General features: G+C 53.9%; 1 long non-coding RNA gene across 1 annotated transcript; it reads right to left on the bottom strand.

Annotated features, from left to right (window-relative positions):
* Positions 1–845: 845 nt before the first annotated feature.
* LOC309452287 lies at positions 846–1877 on the bottom strand. The gene is made up of 2 exons (XR_014186518.1): positions 1639–1877; positions 846–1528 (listed from the first exon to the last, which is right to left on the bottom strand). It is a non-coding gene; the product is annotated as an uncharacterized lncRNA (long non-coding RNA).
* Between the last annotated feature and the right edge of the window lie 5213 nt (positions 1878–7090).

Here is a 7090-nt window from a genome sequence, read left to right as displayed (position 1 = left end):
GAGGCGGTAGCGATTGGTCGGGTCTGTGTCCAGCATGGCGGCCAAGGCGAGCAGCAGCCCCTCTCAGCTGCTGCTGCTGCTGCCGCCGCTCGGTAACCGGCGCCGCGACGCTTCCGCGCTGTCCCGGTGCCCGGGCGGGGCTGCGCTGGGCTCCGTCTTGTGCCCGGCGGGCGGGCGGGGAGGGCGAGGCCGCTCGTGGGCACGCGTGGGTGGCGCGGCCGGCGCCGCCGCTTGGCGGGCAGCTGGAGCGGGGGCAGCGGGTGTGCCCGCCGGGTCCGGCGGTGTCGGCCGGTACGGGAAAATCCCGTAGAAGATGTTTCAGACTTGTGAGTATTATTTCTGCTTGTTGTTGATGTTTAATCTTTTGTTTGCTGGGGCAAAACTTGCTGTAAGATCTGTGAGCAAAACGTGGTTTTGGAATATTTGCCAGCTGAGTGGTGTCTCCCTTGGACTTCATCTCTAGGGGGTGATGGGTTCAGGGCAGCCGTGCCCCTCTCCCCCCCTCCCGCCTCTCCCCTTCTCCCCCCCTCCCGCCTCTCCCCTTCTCCCCCCCTCCCGCCTCTCCCCTTCTCCCCCCCTCCCGCCTCTCCCCTTCTCCCCCCCTCCCGCCTCTCCCCTTCTCCCCCCCTCCCGCCTCTCCCCTTCTCCCCCCCTCCCGCCTCTCCCCTTCTCCCCCCCTCCCGCCTCTCCCCTTCTCCCCCCCTCCCGCCTCTCCCCTTCTCCCCCCCTCCCGCCTCTCCCCTTCTCCCCCCCTCCCGCCTCTCCCCTTCTCCCCCCCTCCCGCCTCTCCCCTTCTCCCCCCCTCCCGCCTCCAAAACACTTTCAAGGACACAAAACACAAGGGATACAAGTGTTTATTTTAATTTTATTTTCTCTTCTTGAAGGCTGGTTAGTTGGTTGCACTTCTTTAGCCTTCCTTAGCTTAGTTCTACGCTGTTCTAGCTAAGTGTAGGGCCGCCTCGTGGAGCAGCAGGCACCCAGCCCAAATGGCCCAAAGAAGCCGTGGCAAGGGGCCGTGCTCAGCGCTGCAGAGGAAGGCAAAAAACCCCCGGAGACGCTTGCTGTCCCACCTGGGGGAAAAAAAGCCTTCCTCCCCCCAGCTGCAGGGCACGAGAGCCCATCTTCCTGGTGCTTGAGCAGCAGGCAGGAACCGAGCCAAAAGGGCCCAGAGGAGCTCTGCAAAGTGGTCATGCTCCATGCTGCAGAGGAAGGCAAAAAACCCCCGGGGACCAGGGCCAATCTGCCCCGGGGGAAAATTCCTTCCTGACCCCAGTGCTGGCGATCGGCTGTTCCCTGAGCATGTGAGCCAGACCTGGCTCCTTGTCCCACAGGCTGCTCACGCCTCCCAGGACCTGCCCAAGCCCTCCCCTATCCTACCCTACCCTATCCTATCCTAGCCTAGCCTACCTTGAACTGGAGCCCTCTCCCGGCCTCGGGAGAGTGCCCAAACGCCTCCAGCGCTGTCCTCGGGTCTGCGGCGCTGTCCCCCGCTGTCTGGTGGCTCCCGAGGACTCCCGGTGTTCTGGGGCTGCCGAGCAGAAGATGGCAGCGAGTCTCCTCGCCTCTTCCCCAGGCCCCAGGGCAGAGGAGATGCCCCGGCATGAGGGCCGGGGGTGCGGGCTGGGAAGCCGGGCTCACCTGTGGCTCCAGAGCGGCTGCTGGTCCGGCCCATCCCCGGAGGTGGCTAGCGGCGGCTGCGGGGGCGGCGCCGCTTGCGGCCAGGCGCCTGTTTGGGGGCTCTGGGAGAGCCCCCGGCCGTCCTGCGGCGCTTCGGGCACCACGGCGCCGCAGGCAGTCCGGCCGTGCTGCTGGAGGGCCCCTGCAGCCCCGCCTGAGGCGGATCCACCTCCATCGCCTCCTCCTCCTCCTGCCGAGGCGGATCCACCTCCATGGGCTCCGCCTCTTCCCGGGGTGGGTCAACCTCCATTGGCTCCTCCTGCCTGTGGGCGGTGTTGCTGCTCCGGACAGGCAGCCGCCGTTGTTTGGGCGGCGGAGCCATCCCGGGGGGTCCCTGAGCCTCCTCTTCCTTCTTCTGGTCTCTCCGGCGCTGTTGTCTGCGGCCTCTTCACTCGGAGCCACGTCGCGGCTGGCACAGCTGGGCTCCAACTGCCATCACAGGGGCTCGTGGCGGCCCCAACGGCCGCTGCGGTGGCCGGCATGGCGGCCCCAGGGCCACGAGGCCCCATTGCGGGGCCATTTTGCTCTGCAGTCCTGTCAGTGCTTGGATTTGGTTTGCCTCTGGCGGAACGGACTCCTTGGCCTTTTGTCTTAAGGAAAGAGCAACAGCTGCAGATCTTTGGACAATATGTTTTACCAGCACGACAAACCTGAGAGTTGGATTGCAGAATTCTACTCTGCTAAGGGATTCTGATATTTCTTTAGTGCCGTGGTGTTAGGAATGCAAAACGTGTTTGAAGAGACAGTGCTTTTTTGGCTCCAAGCCACTTCTATGGGTGTTGAAGCGTTTCCAGAAATCCTTCTTGCAACAACCCTCTTGTGAGTTCCAGACTTGTGAGTATTATTTCTGCTTGTTGTTGCTGTTTAATCTTTTGTTTGCTGAGGGAAAACTTGCTGTAAGATCTGTGAGCAAAACGTGTTTGCGTTTTTGGAATATTTGCCAGCTGAGTGGGGTCTCCCTTGGACTTCATCTCTAGGGGGTGATGGGTTCAGGGCAGCCGTGCCCTAGAGTAGCAGTTGCACGACTGATACTTGTCATCGGGTTCCTAATCGGTAGCCTTTATTTTGCGTGGGTTGTGTGTTGAACTGCTCAGTAGTTAGTTTGGTTTGACATTTCCCGAAGGTCTAGGCAAAGATGAAAAAAAGGAGTGGACTTAAAGAGAAGTATGTATTATTTTGTCATGCCATGTTGCTGTTTGAAACCTGTGTTGATTATTGGTGATATTCAAGAAATTGCCGAGACTTAGAGGGCAAATCTTGATGTGCTGAGCACAAGAGTGCAATGGATCTGTTTGGTTGCCAGGTAGCTTTCTTGACGCATGTGGCCAGTTTATCGAGATTGCACTGCACGCCTGAGAGAGTGAGAAAGATCCCCTCCCTCCTTCAGTAATTACCGTGACGCTAATGGGATGAAATACTCTTATCCATCAGCCTGGATGTCAGTCCAGCTCTGTCCCATCTCTGCCCCCCTTCCTCGATACGTCACATCTGTGGGCAGAGCAGTCAGAATGTCCTTGGCTCTCAGACCAGAGCAATGAAAAACATTAGCTCTGTGCTGGGGTGTTATCTTGTGTTCTCAAACTAATTCCAAATAATGACTGTGCGATCCGTGAAAAAGAAAGGTTTCTAACTCCATGAAGAAAATGAGTTCACTTTCAGTGAAACCCGCACAATTTCAGGTATGGAGCCCTCAGGGCTCTGTCAGGGCTTTCTTTTCTCTTCTGCCTTCTCTTCCCTTCCCCCCTGCCGTTCCCCCTTCCCTCCCCCTTCCTTCACTCTTCCCTCACTCTTCCCTAAAAACCACTTTCCAGGACACAAAACGCAATGGGTACAAGTGTTTCTATTTTATTTTATTTTATTTTATTTTATTTTATTTTATTTTATTTTATTATTTTTTTAATATACTTCATTTTATGTTTTTTCATGTGTTGTTATTTCATGTCATTTCTGTTTCTCACTCTTTTTCAGAGCCAACGCTCACAATCCTTAACACAAGCCCATGTGTAGCCAGGAGCAGGCTGATGCATTCTTCAGTTTAGCTTGAAACAACAGCCCTTGCAGGCTGGCAAAGGCAAGTCCCAGAGCTGCAGAGAGCAGCAGCAGGAATAGAGGCCAAGCTTTCCCTGGTTCCTGAAGAGGGAGAACCTTGAGAATGAGGCGCGGGACTGACGGTGCACAAAAGAAGAGGTATGTGGTACTGTGGGGTCTTTTGCAAAGCATCACATGTAGCGATGACAAGCAGATGTTTTGCCTTGCGCACCTTGTTTGGCTGCTGTGCTTCTTGGGCAGGGTGCACGAGAAGCGCTCTGGTCCCTGCCAGGCGCTGGTGTTGCCCGCAGGGAGAGGTGCCGAGTGGCAGCTGCGAATCCTTCCTGTTCCTGGCAGGACACCAGTGGCTGCTCCAAAGCACCGGGTCCCCATGCAACATCTCTGCATGCTGTTTCCTACATCTACTTTCTTTGTCTGTAACTTGTTTGGGTTTTGCCTGTTTCTTTCTACCTTCTTTGGTGTTCTGTTTTTGTTGTTGATGTTGTTTCTATTGTTGTTGTTGTTTTGGTTTTGTTGGTTTCTTTTAAGTTGGTTTCATTTGGTTGGTTTAGGTCAGTTTCTATGAGTTGGTTTTGGTAGGCTTTTTGAGACTGGTTGTTTGACAGCGTATGACGTTGTTGGTAGGTTGTGTGTTCATAGGTCACTGCAGGCTGGTTGTTTTAGGTTAAGGTTTGTGAAGCTTGGTTTAGGTTGGCGGTCTTAGATTGCTTGTTTCAGGTTTGATGGTTTAGCTTGGTTTGGGTTGGTTAGTTCAGGTGGGTTGGTTTAGGTTGTGTGATGTGATTTTCTTACCGCTGATCTATGTTGTTTGGCCTCGGAGGTTTATTTTTCTTGGTTTTGTTGGGTTCTTTGGTTGGTGCTGTTTTCTGCCGATTCTTTAGCACTGGTTGTGTTAGTTTGGTTTAGGTTTCTGGTTTTAGTAGCTTGGTTCAGTTTGTTGCGGTCGTTTGAGGTTGGTTGGAGGCAGGTTCTTTGAGGGTGGTTGTGAGAAGCTGTTTGCTGGAGGCTGGTGGGTTCAGGTTGCTTGATGTAGGTGATTTTTGGTTGAAAGTGTCTTCCGTTGGTTGTTGTAGGTGGCGTATGTGAAGCTGTTTTCGTTGAGGCCGTTTTCAGTACTTTGGTTTAGGTTTGTTTAGATGATTTGAAGTTGGTTGGTTGGTTGGTTGGTTATTTTAGGTTGTTTCTTTTCAGTAGGCAGTTTAGGTGGGTTGGTGGGTGTCTGTGTTTTCAGGTAGGTTGGTTTAGGCAGGTTTGGTTTGCATAGTTTAGGTTGCTTGAAGGGTTTCTGTTGAGGTTGGTTCAGGTGGTTTGGTTTAGGTTGCTTTAGTTACTTTTTGGTAGGTTGTTTTAGGCAGTGTTATTTCCGTTGCATGTTTTGAAGATGGGTTCCTTCAGGTTGGGGTGGTTTAGATTGGTTGTTGAGGGTGCTTTAGGTGGTTTGGTTAGATTGACATTGTGTTTTGTTGGTTTTAGGTTGTGTCTGGGTGATTTGGATGTGACTGCAATCTCGCTGGGACCTGTGTCCCGCAACTAATCACCAGGCTCGATTGGGCTGTTTCTGCTGTCTCAGCAGATGTCCCCTTCCTCCTTCCCTGCTCCCCGTGTTTCCCTGCCTTGCTCCAAGAGGACGACCTTCCCCGCTAGAGGCGAACCACTGCTAGGTCAAGGGGATACGGTAGCTGCGCTGTGCTTGAGAACCTGCAAACAAGCTCAGGGTCCATTAGCAGGAGAACCTGGGGTAGTCAAGCTTCCAAGACTGCAGACACATCCAAGTGAGACACGGCATGGCTTTTAGCTTGGTGATTGTAGGCTGGTTTCAGTGGTTCTGTTTAGCTTTGGGTTGTTTGCTTTAGGTCATTTTGGTCAGGTTATGTCATTTGGTTTCATATTTTTGAGGTTGGTTTAGATGGGTTGTTTTAGGTAGTTTTATCCTTGATCAGATTGTTTTGAAGTTGTGTGAGATTGTTTAATGGTCGTTTTAGGTTAAGATTGGTTCGTTTCGGTGTGTTTAGCTTGTTTGGTTACAGGTTGCTTAAGGTTGGCTGAGAAATGCCGGTTTCTGTAGTTTTAGATTGTTTTAGGTAGGATTTTTTAGATCATTTGGTTTGGGTAGGTTTGTTTTAGGGGGTTTAGGATGGTTTCTTTTGTTTGGTGTAGGTTGGTTTAGGTAATTTGTTGTAGATTGTTTAAGGTTCTGCTTAGGTTGTTGGTGGCTGATTGAAGTATTTTAAGGCAGATTGGTTTAGGTTCTTTAAGGTTGTTTTCGGTGAGTTGTTCTATGCTGGTTTGGGTAGGCTGTTCTCACTAAGTTTAGGGCCACCTCATGGAACAGCAGGCACCCAGCCCAAATGGCCCAAAGAAGCCGTGGCAAGGGGCCGTGCTCAGCGCTGCAGAGGAAGGCAAAAAAACCCCCGGAGACGCTTGCTGTCCCACCTGGCGGGGAGAAAAAAAAGCCTTCCTCCCCCCAGCTGCAGGGCACGAGAGGCCATCTTCCTGGTGCTTGAGCAGCAGGCAGGAACCGAGCCAAAAGGGCCCAGAGGAGCTCTGCAAAGTGGTCATGCTCAATGCTGCAGAGGAAGGCAAAAAACCCCCGGGGACCAGGGCCAATCTGCCCCGGGGGAAAAAATTCCTTCCTGACCCCAGTGCTGGCGATCGGCTGTTCCCTGAGCATGTGAGCCAGACCTGGCTCCTTGTCCCACAGGCTGCTCACGCCTCCCCGGACCTGCCCAAGCCCTATCCTGTCCTATCCTGTCCTCCCTTGAGCTGGAGCCATCTCCTGGACTTCCGAGAGTGCCCAAATGCCTCTGAGCTGACGGACCTTGGGGGCAAGACTCCTTCCTGTGCCTGGTGGGACACCAGTGGGTGTTCCAAGCACAGAAGAAATTCCCTTGGTCTCTCCACTGCTATCCAGCTCAAAAGGATTTCCATCCATGAGCTGAGCTTGGAAGGTGGCCCTGCCAGCAGATCACCTTGCAGTCGAGAACCTCCAGCAGCCTCATGCAAGCTCTTCCTCCCTCAGCCCCTGCCCTGTGATTCCACCAGCTCCTCAAGTGCTTCCTGTGGGATGTGTTGGGGCTGCCCCCGGGCCGGCTCTGGCAGTGGACACGGGACCCGGCTGCTCCTTTTGATCCTGCTCCGGGCATTGTGAGTGCTGCGTTGCCGGGTGCTGGCATTGTGACACGGGGGTGACAGAGCCAGGCGTGTGCAGCCCCGCCCACCCCAACTCCGCCCAGCACCCTTGGGAGGAAGCCTTTGGGGTGCTGGCCCCAAATCAGTCCCTGTCGTCTACAAGACAGGGGAGTAATCAGCCTAACCGTGTCCCTTTTTTGCCAAAACACAGTGTGGATTTGTTGCCAGTCCAGCC

Source organism: Streptopelia decaocto (genome assembly GCF_964273445.1).
Source record: "Streptopelia decaocto genome assembly, contig: HAP1_SCAFFOLD_353, whole genome shotgun sequence".
NCBI lineage: Eukaryota > Metazoa > Chordata > Aves > Columbiformes > Columbidae > Streptopelia > Streptopelia decaocto.
The sequence above is the reverse complement of the archived record's forward strand: the minus strand, read 5'-3'. Positions and strand labels throughout refer to the sequence as shown.